Consider the following 18,090-nt stretch of genomic DNA (forward strand, 5'->3'; position numbering starts at 1 on the left):
ATTCTGTCTTTTTTATAAACAGACTGATCTCACATTAAAATCGGAAACAGAAGGTTGACTTTTCTTTATTTAGCTAAAATCAGTTGGAGCTTACCGGAACTCAAAAGAATGCCCCCAGTGGCCGAAGCGGTAAGTGTTGTTGGACATATGGGCACATGTGAACTCTATTTTCTGAGTGAGCTGTGAAGAGTTGCCGATCCTAGGGTAATGGAACTCTCAGAAACAACAAGCAGACTTCCCGTGTGATCATGTTGATATAAACATGCTTGACGTGTGTTCTGAAGCCTTACGTCCATGCACGCAGGATCTTGTCATGGCTAGTTCCAGCAAAGAAAAAAGGCCCTTTGCCAATTGATATATGTATGTATCTTCAGGGTGATTTTTCAAAAGATGCAGGACACATCTGATAGATCACGTCACACCCAGGGAAGAAATCTTTTATGTGAGGTGCAGAAAAAAAGAACAAGCTTTGATCTGCAAAACTAGTCACAGCCTGCCATTTTTAACAATTCTTGCACCCTTTGTAAGGTTTTAGAAGCAGGAAACATAACAAATAAAATGATAGCTATTATCATGCACAGGCATATTTTTTGACTATAAACAACAGAGTGCGTTGGCTTCAATGTTACTGTGCATTTAATAACATTAGTGTAATTGAGAGCATAGTTATCCCTGATTAAAATGTTTGTTGTGCAAATGCAGTTAATTTCTTGTAGTGTTTTTCTGGTATGAAACAGATACAAGATGCACTGATGTCAGTGAGGAGGAAATGACAGTGTTTCTGAGGAATCACAACAAAAACAGTGATGATTAGTAACACATACATATTATTAATTTATCCTTGGCTATTAATAGTCCACATTTTGGTGACCATTTGGCCTTAAAACACTGTTTGTTTGTTTTTTTTGTTTTTTTTGTGTGTGTGTAATTCTTTGAAAAATCCTAATGCAAGTGTCCCTCATAATTAGCTCAAAGAGAGGGCCAAAAATGAAGAGCAGGAAAACATTGCCTGCACAAATGAAACAGCAGGAGAGGGCTAACACTATTTATCTAGCTTGTGTGAATGTGTAAATACAAACATTATAATTCACTGATTAATATCTCAAGAGACGATATAGCTGCTCAACCAGATAGTACATGAGCTCGTCATGAAGCGTCGTTTCCATGGTGACCATGTAACTCACACTATGGTATTATAACTTGCATCTGATTGTGAAAGAAGCTCTCTTTTAATTAAATGTGCATTCGGCACTTGCGCTTATAACATGTAAATTAATTCACGCTTTTCATTTAGTACTGGATCACAGTGGGTGACACAACTGTGCCAGAGCATACCAGTTCATTTACCCATTTTGAAGATTGTGTGAGTAGCTCTCAGCAATAATGACTGGTGCAAGGAATAATATTTTTTCAATGCTTCCAAGTTTCCACTGAATGATCATTAGATCACAAGCATAACTAGACCCTATTTAGGGGGCTTCAGCCCCTGTAAAATTAATCTCAGCCCCCCTAACCATCTGTGACAATCAGCACGTAAGAGTTTTATACCGCTGCAGCTGCAACGCTGCACTTGTTTGAATCATTGTTTTCTGTAAAGACTGACTAAAGCATGAGCCAATAGCATTGGAGTGTGGGCTGTGAAGGAGCATATCATTGGTTTAACCCACTGAATGAATACGCCCCATTTCCTCATTCAGTTCTTGAATGAGCGAGGATCAGCATCTTATTATGACCGATTGACAGAGAGGAGGCATGTCGCTTGTTTAGTTTGGTAATCTCGTTCAACAAGCAGAGAAAGGGGCTGGACTAATTAAGAGTAAAAGTGACTAATGACATTACAATGACATCAGGATGTATAAAACCTGTAATTAGTTTTAGGTGATGTTGTCTTTTGTATACTTTGATGGTCATGCACAGCAGTTCACAAAATGAAATGATTTGCTGTCATTTGCAGGGAAAATGTTTAAGATATTTAAACACTGCTAAAGTCTCTTAGTAGACACACTGATTTTAATAAAGTATAATATTTATAATTGTTACGGCTGTGAATGTCTCTGTGCTTTATCAATTGTTTTGTTGATTTACAAAAATAGTTACTAAACGAATAAGTGAACAAATTTGAAGTAATCGTTATATGTATACTGTATATTTGTATATATCCTGTATATAAGTTTGAAAGGTGCTGCATAAATGCCAGAGGCGGACAGCTCAAGACAAGTTTAGTAAACTGAACAATAATAAGAAGAAGAAGTTTAGTTTCAAATGGCTCAACGTGAATTGTTTCCACCTAAAATGTGGCCAAATAAGTTGAAATGATGTTTGCCTCCTTCCACATTAATAAACAATAATTATCTGAGGTCAAGCTTTCAAGCCAAGCTTTCAGTATCACGTCAGTAGGCCTACATCGTCAAGCCTGGTTGTGGTTAATGCGACAGATGAATAAAGTGAAATTTAGCCAAATATCAATAAAACCCAAATTAGGATCAGAAGTGAAAGACTGAAAGAAATGCTGTATATTTGCACTCAGTGAAGAAGTGGAGTTGCTCTTCACATTTGCTGAGTTGATCTGTTAGCTGGAAAGGGGCACCATTCTTTTATTAATTGATCAGTCTGTACATGTAGATGCACTGCGTGAATGATTTGATATATTCTTTTTTATCAACCAGTGTTTACTTGGAGTTCGGACAGATTTAAACGCATCGTTAATTATTAAGACTAAAATATATCACGAAGAGCTCATCTGTGTATATAGGAGCATAATCATCAGTTGTTAAGGAAAGTCTGGTGGTAGTTTTTGATGCTATTTAGTGTTTATGGAGAAAATAAAATAAAATGCACCAGTCATTTTAGTCATGTTACAGTAGCTACAGTTATGGTAAAGTGAATGTGTGCCCCCCACCCTAGAACTTTCAAATGCCCCCCTAAGGAATTCATCCTGGCACCGACACTGGCTTTATAAGCATTTAATATAGAAAATGCAATATTTTGAATGTTCAGTATTAGCTGGCTATCTTGAATGATGTTAACACCGTAAAAACAAAACAAAATAAAATGTGCACATCTAATAGTGTCATTGGAGGCTGAGCCCCCCTAAGATCGAAATCCTAGAATCGCTTCTGCATGTACATTAAGTAGCCTACTGATTCTTTACGGTCGGAGTTTAACTGAGAAGTAAGTCTGTAGATTAAATTTCACTCTATTATGCATTTTTGCATGCTGAGATGGCTTATAAAATAAATTAAATAAATTTATCCAGCCAAAGAGTGAGTGTTTTTCTCTAGCTATTTGCTGCCAAATTCTGGCCCACAAAGGCAAAATGCAGAAACTGAGAAAATCGGCTTTAAAGTTTGTTTTTTAGATTTTACAGCAAAATGTTCATTATCAAATTTTCACACTTCATTTTCTCTGAATCTTAGGATACTTGAGCTAAACCCATTTGCCACAGGACAGATCATGTAAAAAGAGGTAACCTGCAACTGTTAACTTAAGGAGCTATTTCTACTTGATCTAATCCCTAAAGCTGGCATTTTGTGGGATAACTTAATGTAGTTAAGTTCAGTCAGCTATGCTAACTAATATTATTTACTTTACTAAAACCACTTACTGGTAATTTAGATGTTACCACATAAAGCACAATTTAAGGTTACATTTTTTTTTAAAAAAGAGTCTAAAGAGACACCAGTCATAACTCAACTTTCTGTGTTTTGCCTTTGAAGGGCATATATATATATATATATAATTCACTGATATATATATACAGTATATAGTATATTTCCAAATTGCCTTTTATAGTATAGGCTACAATATATGACATCTAAAGCTTTCTGGTAAATGAAATTAGTAAATTCCATGTAATGTCTTTTAATTTAACTCAATACTGTTGACTACAGCAGCTAAAGTTGATTCTGGACTTAACCACTGTAAAAATATAAACTCAGCAAAAAAAAGAAACGTCCCTTTTTCAGGACACTGTATTTTAAAGATAATTTTGTAAAAATTACTATAACTTTACAGATCTTTATTGTAAAGGGTTTAAACAATGTTTTTCATGCTTGTCCAATGAACCATGAACAATTAATGAACATGCACCTGTGGAACGGTCGTTAAGACACTAACAGCTTACAGACGGTAGGCAATTAAGGTCACAGTTATAAAAACTTAGGACACTAACAAGACCTTTCTACTGACTCTAAAAAACACCAAAAGAAAGATGCCCAGGGTCCCTGCTCACCTGTGTGAACGTGCCTTAGGCATGCTGCATGGAGGCATGAGGACTGCAGATGTGGCCAGGGTAATAAATTGCAATGTCCATACTGTGAGACTTCAGCACTACAAGGAGACAGGAAGGACAGCTGATCATCCTCACAGTGGCAGCACCTGCACAGGATCGGTACATCCGAATATCACACCTGTGGGACAGGTACAGGATGGCAACAACAACTGCCCGAGTTACTCCAGGAACGCTCAGTCCCTCCATCAGTGCTCAGACTGTCCGCAATAGGCTGAGAGAAGCTGGAATGAGGGCTTGTAGACCTGTTGTAAGGCAGGTCCTTACCAGACATCACCGGCAACAACGTCGCATATGAGCACAAACCCACCATCGCTGGACCAGACAGGACTGGCAAAAAGTGCTCTTCACTGACGAGTCACGGTTTTGTCTCACCAGGGGTGATGGTCGGACTCACGTTTATCATCAAAGGAATGAGCGTTACACCGAGGCCTGTACTCTGGAGCAGGATCGATTTGGAGGTGGAGGGTCCGTCATGGTCTGGGGCGGTGTGTCACAGCATCATCGGACTGAGCTTGTTGTCATTGCAGGAAATCTCAACACTGTGCGTTACAGGGAAGAAATCCTCCTCCCTCATGTGGTACCCTTCCTTCAGGCTCATCCTGACATGACCCTCCAGCATGACAATGCCACCAGCCACACTGCTCGTTCTGTGTGTGATTCCTGCAAGACAGGAATGTCAGTGTTCTGCCATGGTCAGCGAAGAGCCCGGATCTCAATCCCATTGAGCACATCTGGGACCTGTTGGATCGGAGGGTGAGGGCTAGGGCCACTCCCCCCAGAAATGTCCGGGAACTTGCAAGTGCCTTGGTGGAAGAGTGGGGTAACATCTCACAGCAAGAACTGGCAAATCTGGTGCAGTCCATGAGGAGGAGATGCACTGCAGTACTTAATGCAGCTGGTGGCCACACCAGATACTGACTGTTACTTTTGATTTTGACCCCCCCTTTGTTCAGGGACACATTATTCCCATGTCTGTGAAACTTGTTCAGTTTATGTCTTAGTCGTTGAATCTTTATATGTTCATACAAATATTTACACATGTTAAGTTTGCTGAAAATAAAAGCAGTTGAAAGTGAGAGGACGTTTATATGTTATATACTTAAGATCATCCTGCGCTAAACATTCTGTCCCCCTCACTTTTGAAATGATTACTACACCCCTGTTTGATATTATATAGATATTTACAATATAATTATAATTTACAACATTACAGTTATGTGGAGGGACTCCATTAAAATAAATCATAGATAGATTTTGTCTGTAATAAGTGAGAAGTATTGCAGATGGCTGGAAAGTTGCTCCTTTGCTCCTTATAATCCTGTGCTTTGGATTGTTTTGGGGTTTTTTAATGGCGGGAAGAGTGTTTTCTACATGACTCCTTGCACAGCTGTGCACAATGCCTCCAAGGCTTTTACAGCGTATGACTCCTATTAATGTCAGAAGTCAAAAACTAAATGTGGGCTACAGTCAGTCAAGTAGGTAACTGGGTCACATACATAAACTGAGTGTTAAAACCTAGTGAGCTACCTACTTCTGACACAAAGGCTCAGTTGTGGGTTGCACATTTTTTAAGTTTAATCTTTGAAGTTACCTCATTTTGACCAAAATTTGATAACCTTGTTATGACTTTTACTTCCTCTACATAGTCAAGTTTGACCATCTTCTCAGTGCTCCGCCAAGGCCCGTGAGGAGCCCCGGCGAGGCCGATCCGAGGACCTCACTAAACCATCCAATCGGTAGTAGCAACGGACAGTGAGTACAAAGGGCAGGGAGTCACTGTGAGTCACAAAGTGAATCACTGTCTGAAACCTCTCCTTAAATGATTTAGGCCAGGGTCATCACAGAAAATTTTACCATGCCCAAGTGTGTTGCATAACACCCTTGGGATATTGCAGGACTTTGGCTTATTACTTCTGAGTTTGAGAGGCTTGGAGACCTTTAATTACTAAAATAATTAGTATTGTGATCTTTTTTACCATAAAATAATAACTAATGTTATCTGATTACAATTTTAATATGTAATAATAAGCAATCAGTAGTGCAAAATTGTTTGAGTGATTTTACTGACAGTAACGCTGACAATATTGCACACACACACAAGCACTCACAATGACTTAACAAATAAATGAATGCATTATTCTTTCTTGATTTATGCACTAAACACAAGGTTCAAAGAGTTTCTTTATGATTTTTACTCTAAAATTTGTCTTGATTAATGACTCAATATAAGCATCTTGTCCCCTAAGGATGTGTTTAGAAGCTTGGAGTGTATTTTATGCAACTCTTTTAACTAATGCCATTTCATTGTGGCTACAGCATGTGTTGGAGTGCAGATACCTCAAGACAGTTGGACTGACTAATCTGAATGGGACTCAAGTTGGATCCTTGCATCATTGTAGCACATAAAATATTGTTTCTGGCTCCTGAATATAGTTGATTTCAAGATTATCATCTGTTTCAGGAAAAGAGAAGGGAAGAAGTGTTTGACGTGTGTATGTGCGTGTGTGTGTGCGTATATGTGTGTGCGTGTGTGCGTGCGTGTATGTGTGTGTGTGTGTGTGTGTGTGTGTGTATTTTTTATAGCAACATACAGTATTGTATAAATTACAAATATATTTTTATATTATTGTAGATGTTTACCAGACCAACATTTTTTTAAGTGCACTTATGTAGCGGTGGGTTATAAATAATCAACACAGGATACAAAACAATTTTAGTGGGGTGTAATCTGACAGCTGTTTAAACAAAAAATAAAAAATCAGTGGTTGATGGGGCCATATATATATATATATATATATATATATATATATATATATATAATGATGAAAATTTCAGCACAATGAAACACAGTAGGATGAAAAACAGGAAAAAGAAAGATGGAAATGAAATACAAAAATGAAATACGGTAGAGGCTAATGTTAAATGGAAACACATTTGCACACAGCTTTGATAGTAAAACCATTGTGTATCTGAACACTTGTTGTTTATTTTCGGTGCGCTTATACAGGTTTGTGTAACGTTGTTGCTGGTGCTGGCAATGACAAAGACGATGACGATGGTGTAAAGAACCCAAGTGTAGATTTACTCCAACCTGTATCCAAAAACCTTAACTACAAACATGAAGCAAACATAAACATGAACTTGGCTTGACATAGACTTGGCTTGACATAAACTTGACTTGACATAAACTTGAAACACACAACCAAAGTTACATTCAACAAAAAATCAATACCTGACAATGGACAAAGAAAAACATGAGGCTTAAATACATGAACATGGGAGAACACATGACAAGGATAACCAATAAAAACAAAGAACTCTAAACAAGATAACAAGACAATCAACCAATGAAAAAAAGACACATGAACATGGAGGGAATGTGGGGCCCTGAGAGGCTCAAGGGGCGGAGCTGTGGAAGGCGGGGCCATGAGAGACTTGAGGGGCAACACCAGGGAACTTGGTGCCCGGAGGGTAGCCGACGGCTCGAAGGACCATGGTGGAGGTGGAGGTTCGGAGAACTGAGGTAGCGCCCAACGCTCAGAGGACCGAGGTGGAGCTAGGGGATCAGAGGACAGAGGCGGAGCCGGTGGGACTGAGAACCAAGGTGGAGCAGAAGGGAAGGAGGTCCCCGGTGAAGCCGCAGGCTCGGATTGACAAAGCGTAGCTGTGGGATAGGAGAGCTCAGGTGGAGCCAGGTGACTGACTGACCAAGGTGGAGCTGGAGGGACGAGGGACCCCGGTGAAGCCGATTGGCTGAAGGACCACGGTGGAGCCGAAGGGACATAGAGCCAAGGTGAAACTAAGGGCTCAGAGAACCAAGGCAGAGTCCAGGGCTCGGAGTGTCTAGGCGAATTTGGAAGGTCGGAAGTTCCCCTTGCCTGATCCTGAAAAAACATCCACAGGGTGGATACAAGGACGGGAACCATCTCCAGGTCCAATAGCTCAGATGTGGCTATGGCATGGCATGGAACAGACTCAGGCGTGGCTGTAACGTGACATGGAGCAGGCTCAGGCGTGGCTGTGACATGCCATGGAGCACGCTCAGGCAAGGCTGTGACATGGCATGGAGCAGGCTCATGCATGGCTGTGACATGGCATGGGGCAGGCTCAGGCATGGCTGCGACATGGCATGGAGCAGGCTCAGGCGTGGCTGCGACATGGCATGGAGCAGGCGGAGGCGTGGCTGTGACATGGCATGGAGCAGGCGGAGGCGTGGCTGTGACATGGCATGGAGCAGGCTGAGGCGTGGCTATGACATGGCATAGAGCAGGCTGAGGATCCGGGACAAAAGATGGCACTAGCTCGGCGGCCATGACGTGGAACTCTGGCTCGGCGGACATGACGTGGATCTGTAAGGCTGGCACCAGAATGTCTACAACCAAAAGGCGCCATTTCCGGTAAAAGTCAATGAACTCTGCGAGAATCAACGTCATAGAACTCTCTCACAAAAGCTGAAATCTACACCTGAATATCACCACAGTGTGATAAATTGCAAATCACCTTGCTGCTAATTGGAGTCAGATTAATATAAAGATAAAATGAATAACGGAATTAAATGTGTGAATTAACAATAATTGATTCACTTCAGTGCTCAGAAAAGACAGAACAACGCAGAGACCTTCAAGGGCAATTTATTGAAGTTCCACTCCGGAACGGATATGAAAATTATTTATCCAGATTCCCTTTTCCTTTTTTACAGATCTCTGGCTCGGTGGCCATGACGTGGCCTCCCACATGAACGTAGAACCAATAATCTGCAGGGCAAGGTCGATATACTGAGCTAGGTTGTGGGTACTCTGACCGCCTGGCATCAGCAAAGAGATTGGCTCGTTTAATCCAAAATGGAAAATATCTTTGAGAGCAAACTCATTAAAGTCCACCCGGCATGCCAGAGTGCAAAAGTCCTCCACATAATCCTCCAGGGGATGATTCCCCTGGTGAAGTCGAAGAAGCCAGATTGCTGGGTTCATATTTGTGGGTCAGGTATTCTGTAACGTTGTTGCTGGCACTGGCAATGACAAAGACGATGATTGTAAAGAACTCAAGTGCAAATTTATTCCAATGTGTATCCAAAAACCCTAACTACAAACATGAAGCAAACATAAACATGAACTTGGCTAGACATAAACTTGGCTAGACATAGACTTGGCTAGACATAGACTTGGCTTGACATAAACTTGAAACTCACAACCAAAGTTACATTCAACAAACAATCAATACCTGACAATGGACAAAGGAAAACATGAGGCTTAAATACATGAACATGGGAGAACACATGCCAAGGATAACCAATAAACACAAAGAACTCTAAACAAGAAAACAAGACCATGACATGAAACAGGAACTAGAATTTCAAAATAAAAGACATGAAAAACATGAACCAACAAAATACACATGACAGTTTGCTTGTGTTTGTATCATACATGTGTATGTGTATATAGCTGTTGACTTTCATTTGTGTGAAAGTTCTGTCTAACTCTGTTAGATGCAAGCACACATTCGACCCACATGGCATTTATGGCTCACGTGATTAGTTCAAAATAAAAAAATGCTAGCATTGTAACATTGTTTATTAATTTGGTTACTAGGAGACATATCTGTGGACAACTGAATGCCTGCTAAGCTGATGGGAGCGTTGCCATTTAGATTCCATTGACCATCGGGCAATGGAATGCTTTTATGGTCAGAAATCAGAGATATCAAATCAGAATGGAGCACAGAATGAGTACCCATGAGCAAAAATGGAAGCATGTCATGTATATTGCTTCCAAAGGTTCATGCAACAGCCAAGAAACTGCCAATGAATTGAAACCTGTTAGAAATGCCAATAAATAGATTTCTCTAGGTATTATAGACCTTATTGGACTACATCACCTGTTTGCACCCTCAGGAGCAACAGTCCTCCGATTAGCTCATCTTTTCAGGCTATTTCTATGAATAAACGAGTCCCCTCACTGTTTCCTCACTGTTTAGCAATTCACTGACCTTCGGCAGTTGATCTTGTGTGTGTCTTCACTTCTCAACCCATGAAGGCAGCAGGTTAAGAGACTGCCAAGAGAAACATCCCTTGTAACTGATAATAAGTCTAGTAAGGGTGTACAATACAACAATCCCTTGTCAATGCCTGATCATTTCTCCCTACATTTGCATACACTGTGGGTGATTTAAAATCAACTGAGCATTGTTTACGCTCCAGTCAGGCTCAAACTGTAGTGATGATTAATGTGTGTCTCATATAGAAAAATGGGGAGAGGCCAGAGAGTTTAAAACAGTAACATCGCTTCATAAATAATTTTGGAGACGCCACCGGCTCCTTGAATCTGAAGGTTCATATGAAACAAGTGCAACAACAAAGAACATTTCTTCCATTTCCTTATACACACCCACACTAAGGTGTATTTCTTAATGAAAACATTAAATGCATTATACTGACAAGAACATCCTGTTGGCCAGTGTCTTACACAAGCATGACATTTCAATTTTTCCACTCATTGAGTTGTCAGGAGGATTTTTTTTTTTTTTTTGTGTTGAGTTTGTTGATTCATATCAATTTTTTGAGAACACTTCTTTTAAAGCGATAGACTCTTTGTAAAATGTCCAGGTCATAAATCTTTTGATGAACATGTTCTTTATTTTATGTCTTATGGATGATATATTACATCATTAAAACGGGCCTCATCTCAGCAGCTGTCATGCTTTAAACTTGTTGAGGCTTCTCATGTTGGAAAGGGACATCAGAAATTTAAGGTGCTGTCTTCCACAGAGTGCACTGTCTAAGCTTGTTTAGGTTCTGGAACGTATGCTTTCATAGCAACTCAAAGTTTCCATTTCCTAAAGGGTGTGGGAGCTGAAAAAGTTCAAAATGGCAAGAGCATTGTCAGGAAACATGATATCCGTTTAGGAAAAGGGTAAAGGCTAATTTCATGAGTGCCACAGAGCTATATAAAAGGTTACATTTCCAAAAGAGGAAAAAACAGTCCAAATCTGTGCAATCACAGGTTTTTAAACATAAAATCCAACCAAAATATGGAATCCAGATGGTAGGAAGAAAGCACATGGCAAAAGCAGAGGCACCAAACAGAGGAAATATTTATGAATGCTAAATGTTGATGACTGTGATTCTCATCAAAGCATTGTCATTGTGGAAGAAAAGTCTAAATATCTTCCAACATTTACAACAGCTGACATTGCCATAGCGAATTGCCAAAACAGCTGTGCTCTCAGTTTCTTTTTTTCAAAGTGTGCCATGTTAATCTTGTCAAGTATTGTCTTCATTGACAGTACTCTGAAAGCAGATAGCTTCTCTCTCATAACTCAAACAGTTCTATGCTGACTGTAAAAAAATTTTTTAAGCCATCTATTTTCTACATCTCAGAACAGTCTCACCTCTCAATCCATGAAATACTCTTACACACAACTATTCTTTACCTTGCCTGCACATGTGATTGAAATCAATAGATACAACACATCTTTAGAATTATTCTATGTGGTTTTGTAAACATAAAATTATATCTGTTGCATCTAAATTTTGGCTGGTGCAAGGATGAGCGTGAACTTATTGTATCATAATAATCCTTTGTACACTGAAGTGCTTTTAACATCCTCTCACATCAAGGAAATGAGTCACACCCACATGCACTGCTTTAGCAAACCTGTGACTGTATTATATTCTATATTATATCCAACAGTACAAAACACAAAAGGCATGTGAGCACCTTGTTCCATTCTGTAATTCCCTTCTTTGAGCCATCTGTGCGACTGACTGTTGCCAGATTGTAATGGCTCATTTTGCCATAATAATAATAGTCTTTTTGAAAATCATCTTTTGTCAGATTTGTGTGCAGTTTCTAACAGCTGCTAGAGGGAGCTAAGATTTGCAGCTCAATGAATATTAACAAAGGGAAGCTTTTACATGAATAAGACTTACAGTAAGTTAATCCTCACCTGTCACAGCTTATTCCAAAGTTAGAGCTCGTTATTCCAAGGAAAGGATTCGTAAATATTGGCACTGTCTTACTGCAATAGCACTGGATAACAAAAGTGAAGCTGGGTTGCAAAAATATGTGCACACTTGTTGGAGCAGAGACCTCAAGGAATGTATGGAACAACACTATATGAAAAAGATCTAATGAAAACTCAGTAACTAACTAAATATAGCAATGCTACAAATTGAATTTAAAGGGATAAAAATTTACTCACACTCATGCCATCCCAGATGTGTATGACTTTCTTTCTTTTGCAGAATATTTCAGACCTGTAGGTCCTCACAATGCAAGTGAATGTGTACCAAAACTTTGAAGCTCCTAAAAGCAAATCAAGGCAGCATAAAAGTAATCCATATACGACTCCAGTGGTTAAATCTAAATCTTCAGAAGTGAGATGATAGGTGTGGGTAAGAAACAGATCAACATTTAAGTCCTTTTTACAAAACAAACAAAAAAAAAAAACTCCTCCTGCCCAATAGGAGGCGTTATGCATGAAGAATATGAAATGTCAAAAACAGAAGAAGAATGTGAAAGTGAAAGTCGAGATTTATAGTAAAAAAGGACATAAATATTGATCTATTTCTGTCCAGTCTCGTATAGATATGGATGTGGATTTAACCACTGGAGTCGTATGGAGTACTTTTATGCTGCCTTTATGTGCTTTTGGAGCTTTAAAGTTTTGGTCACCATTCACTTGCATTGTATGGACTTGAACTGAGATATTCTTCTAAAATTCTTCGTTTGTATTTAGCAGAAGAAACTATGTCATACACATCTTAGATGGCATGAGGGTGAGTGAATGATAAGAGAATTTTCATCTTTGGGTGAACAATGCCCTTCACTGATTAAATTAACTTTTTTCATGTCCAACTGAGTCACCCTTTTATGTTCCTAGAACTCCCTGATATGCTGAAGTCCAAAGGGAAATCGTTTGCTTTATTGTCTTATCAAAACCACAGTGTTAAATAATAGCAATAAGAGCAATAAACCAGGAGTTCAAAAAAATAAAAAATAAAAATAAAAAAGGGGCTTAAGAAAACAGATTTCAGTCTCTAAAATGCATGAAACTATGACTTCATCTAAGAACATCTAGCCAGGTTCTGGGCAGGAGGTCTGGGCTGCATGGATGGGGCTTGGATGCAGGGCCTTCACAAGCATTTAAAAACATCTGTCTGTCAAATCACTTCCAATTTCAGAATCCACTTCCAGTTACTTCATTTACATTATTGTGTTCACGTGTAGACACACATGCATACAAAAATCTATGGACCTTCAATGTTCTGGTCACCATTCACTTGCATTGTGAGGACCAGCAGAGCTAAGATATTCTTCTAAAAATCTTTATTTGTGTTCGGCAGAAGAAAGAAAGTCATATACATCTGTAATGGCATGAGGTTGAGTAAATGATGAGAGAATTTTCATTTTTGGGTGAACATTTCCTTTAAACAACAAAAATGGAAAATGTAAAGTACAGAAATATTAAAGCATTGTTTTGCCAACAAAAACAGAAATTAATAAACTGTATAAATGTATGACATTTAAAACACATGTGACAACCTGCCCAGATAAAATGTATCAGCATTCCCTGACCTGACCTTCATTAAAAATGTCTTTATCCTAAGAACACATTTGAGTCATTCGGTAAAAATCTGCCATCATAACACAATTGATTCTTGCCTGAATGAATGCAAGTGTGGTTTGACTGCGTTAACTTGTTTAATCAAGAGCTGTATGCAAAATATGATGATAGTGAAAAATTATTGTAATCTAAGAAGGTTTTGCTTCTCCTTGAGAAAACACACATTTGACTCCATATCTCATAATTTCTGTGATGTAGCCCATGTGACAACTTCCCCACGTGGCAGCTAGCCCCGATCTCCCATATCCTGTGGCATTCATTTTTTCCTAAAAAGTAATTCTGCATCTCATAAAAATGCATGACATACTGAAACCAATGTTGGTCCCCTGAAACCATTGTCCGACATTCTGGGTAATTTAAGTTTATAGGTAATTTAATGGACATTTTCTTTGTAATCTGCATATTATGATAAATGCAGATTTGAAATACCTACAATTGGCCATTTGGAAATTGCTGTAAATTACAAGTCGTATTTAAGTGCCAGATTTTCTAATGGGAAATTAAGCAATGTAGTCTCTAGTACCTGTAAAAATCTACACACATAATACATTTAAAGTCAGTAATTCACTTTTAAGAAAAGCAGAAAGCTACAGTATGTACATGCCTAGAAGACATAGCCTAATTAATCTCCTGCTAAAAACAATGATTATGGCTACATTTAAATTCCTCTTGCTAGCAACACAAGGTAGAAGCCACTCCAAAGCTTACATGAAAAGGTAAATTGACTGTCGCTGTGAATATTTCAAGGTAAGCTCATTACAATTTCCGTTGGTTCTCCAGAAACCAATTAATAGATTTACTCTGAATTTAAAAGTCTATGCTTTGTTAAAATGAGTTTAGCTGGAAACTTATTGCAGTTATTACCCAGTTGAGCAAACATGATCAGTATGAGTGTTTGGATCGGACTGAATGCTCTTTAAAAAGGTAACACAAACTAAAACGGCAACATGCATGTCTTCCATGCGAATTGCTGCAGTAAAATCAGCTTTATATAATGTCATCATGCATTTTGACTTAAATAAATTCAAGCATGGCCACAGCTACATCCTCAACAAATACAACAGGTCAACGACCAACCCGGGGGGTCTTTAATATAAAAAAAAATCCCTGAATAATACAATATATTTTTATATACTAAATGTGATAAAGGCCCTAAATACATTTTGATTTGTAAAAATGCATGGTTCTTTTAAAGTTTACAAGAATTCAACTAACAAAGCTTAATATCTACATAACATAGACTGTCCACACTTTTACATTTGTGCAAGCAAATCATTTGATCAGCCTGAAATATACAATGTCACCTGAAATATACGACATGGCAAGAAATGTAAAATATGCATTGTAATAGAGAAACAAGTTTGATATTTGTTTAATTATTAAAATTTGACAGCCTACATCAGCGGTTGTCCATACAACATAACACTGCCTTATGGCCTTAGAAGTCTCCACCTTTAATACATCTTTATAGTAGTTGTATTTTCTTTTTTGAAACTGGACATCCCTGCTCACTATAAATTGTTGTAGTAGAATAAAGCTGTGTAAAGATCTATTTCTCATGTTCCAATAAAAAAAAATTAACAGCATACACGTTTGTAATAATGTAAGTGTGAGAAAATTAGGTGAACTACTATGAGCCCAGGTTTCTTTTGAAAGAAGACACTTAGCAGATTGTTGTACAAAACTTTGAATTAAGTTATAAAGGACATAGTTCAAGGTCAAATTTATTGTTAAATACTTGAAAATAAATTGTTTGTAATATATATATATAAACTCAGCAAAAAAGAAACGTCCCTTTTTCAGGACACTGTATTTTAAAGATAATGTTGTAATCCAAATAACTTACAGATCTTTATTGTAAAGGGTTTAAACAATGTTTTTACATGCTTGTTCAATGAACCATAAACAATTAATGAACATGCACATGTGGAACGGTCGTTAAGACACTAACAGCTTACAGACGGTAGGCAATTAAGGTCACAGTTATAAAAACTTAGGACACTAACAAGACCTTTCTACTGACTCTGAAAAACACCAATAGAAAGATGCCCAGGGTCCCTGCTCACCTGTGTGAACGTGCCTTAGGCATGCTGCATGAAGGCATGAGGACTGCAGATGTGGCTAGGGCAATAAATTGCAATGTCCATACTGTGAGATGCCTAAGACAGCGCTACAGGGAGACAGGAAGGACAGCTGATCGTCCTCATAGTGGCAGACCACGTGTAACAACACCTGCACAGGATCAGTATATCCGAATACCACACCTGCGGGACAAGTACAGGATGGCAACAACAACTGCCCGAGTTACACCAGGAATCAGTGCTAAGACTGTCCGCAATAGGCTGAGAGAGGCTGGACTGAGGGCTTGTAGGCCTGTTGAAAGGCAGGTCCTTACCAGAATTCACTGGCAACAATGTCGCCTTTGGGCACAAACCCACCTTCACTGGACCAGACAGGACTGGCAAAAAGTGCTCTTCACTGACGAGTCACGGTTTTGTCTCACCAGCGGTGATGGTCAGACTCGCATTTATTGTCGAAGGAATGAGCGTTACACCGAGGCCTGTACTCTGGAGCAGGATCGATTTGGAGGTGGAGGTTCTGTCATGGTCTGGGGCAGTGTGTCACAGCATCTTCGCACTGAGCTTGTTGTCATTGCAGACAATCTCAATGCTGTGCGTTACAGGGAAGACATCCTCCTCCCTCATGTGGTACCCTTCCTGCAGGCTCATGACCCTCCAACATGACAGTGCCACCAGCCATACTGCTCGTTCTGTGTGTGATTCCTGCAAGACAGGAATGTCAGTGTTCTGCCATGGTCAGCAAAGAGCCCGGATCTCAATCCCATTGAGCACGTCTGGGACCTGTTGGATCGGAGGGTGAGGACTAAGGCCATTCCCCTCAGAAATGTCCAGAAACTTGCAAGTGCCTTGGTGGAAGTGTGGGGAAAGATCTCACAGCAAGAACTGGCAAATCTGGTGCAGTCCATGAGGAGGAGATGCACTGCAGTACTTAATGCAGCTGGTGGCCACACCAGATACTGACTGTTACTTTTGACCCGCCTTCTTTAATTTGATTGGTCATCTCAAACGACATTGACGAGCGGTATTAAACCAAAAAGCATATTAAAAATTAAACTTTGTTTAACCATTATGTAATCCCTGCAACAATTTAATGACAATTAGACATCGCTGTTTAATGGGCTGCAACAGAACAGCAACAAGAATATCAATTATCAATTAATTTGGCCATATTTGATTATTGGAGGGGATTTGTCGCCCTCAAAGTATATTGTGGTTACCGCCTTGAACGTGGCTGATTGTGGTTGTAGAATTCAGCAGCCTCTGACCTACAGACCCATTCATGGACAGCAAAACAGTTGCTCTCATGTGCAAAAATGCAAATATGTTGGAATGCCAGACAAAGACACACAGTTGTTTATGGTGTGTTAACTTCAATAGGAATCCAAGAATCCGAAGCCCCTGTAAATTTTCATAGAACCACTTCAAAACATTTGCATACTATAAGGTAATTTGTAAATATTTCTAATAATAGTGAATTAATTTATTGCACTCAACAATTGACAGTGACATTAACCTTCCACCGTCGTTGAGCATTGGACTTTGAAGTGCATACTTTAAGTGTTAAGTGACAAAATATGGACTTCATCACTCAAGTGAGTAAATAAAACCTCTCTGGACAGAAATAAAGTGAAAAGTGTTAGGGAAAGGCATTGCTAACCCCCATAATCTGTTTGACTTCATAGCAAAATAACAGCAAACTAGAGTGACTAACGGTATATCTCTAAATAGACCTCAGTAATTTTTCTGGAACCCTAGAGATTGACTACAAAGCCTTACAATGTTCTGTACAACTTGAACTTTTTAAAGTGCTAATAGGTGACAGCTGGATGTAATCAGTTTTCCCAAACCACAATTGCTCTAAAGGTTCACCCTAAAGCCTAGCACACACTGTAAGATTTTGGACACAATTTTTTTGTCTGAGACAAATTTGGGGAATCGTAAAAATTTATTTTGCCTTTGGGCAAAATCGGCAGTCTTTGATTGCTCAGTGTGACATGCTCACAAATGGCTGATTAAATAGCTTACCTTTGCAATGGATCTTAAGTGACGTCCACACTAATCCATTTTCAGTTTCCTACCATCATCGATTTACAA

The sequence above is a fragment of the Myxocyprinus asiaticus genome, chromosome 42 (genome assembly GCF_019703515.2).
Source record: "Myxocyprinus asiaticus isolate MX2 ecotype Aquarium Trade chromosome 42, UBuf_Myxa_2, whole genome shotgun sequence".
NCBI classification, from domain to species: Eukaryota; Metazoa; Chordata; class Actinopteri; order Cypriniformes; family Catostomidae; genus Myxocyprinus; species Myxocyprinus asiaticus.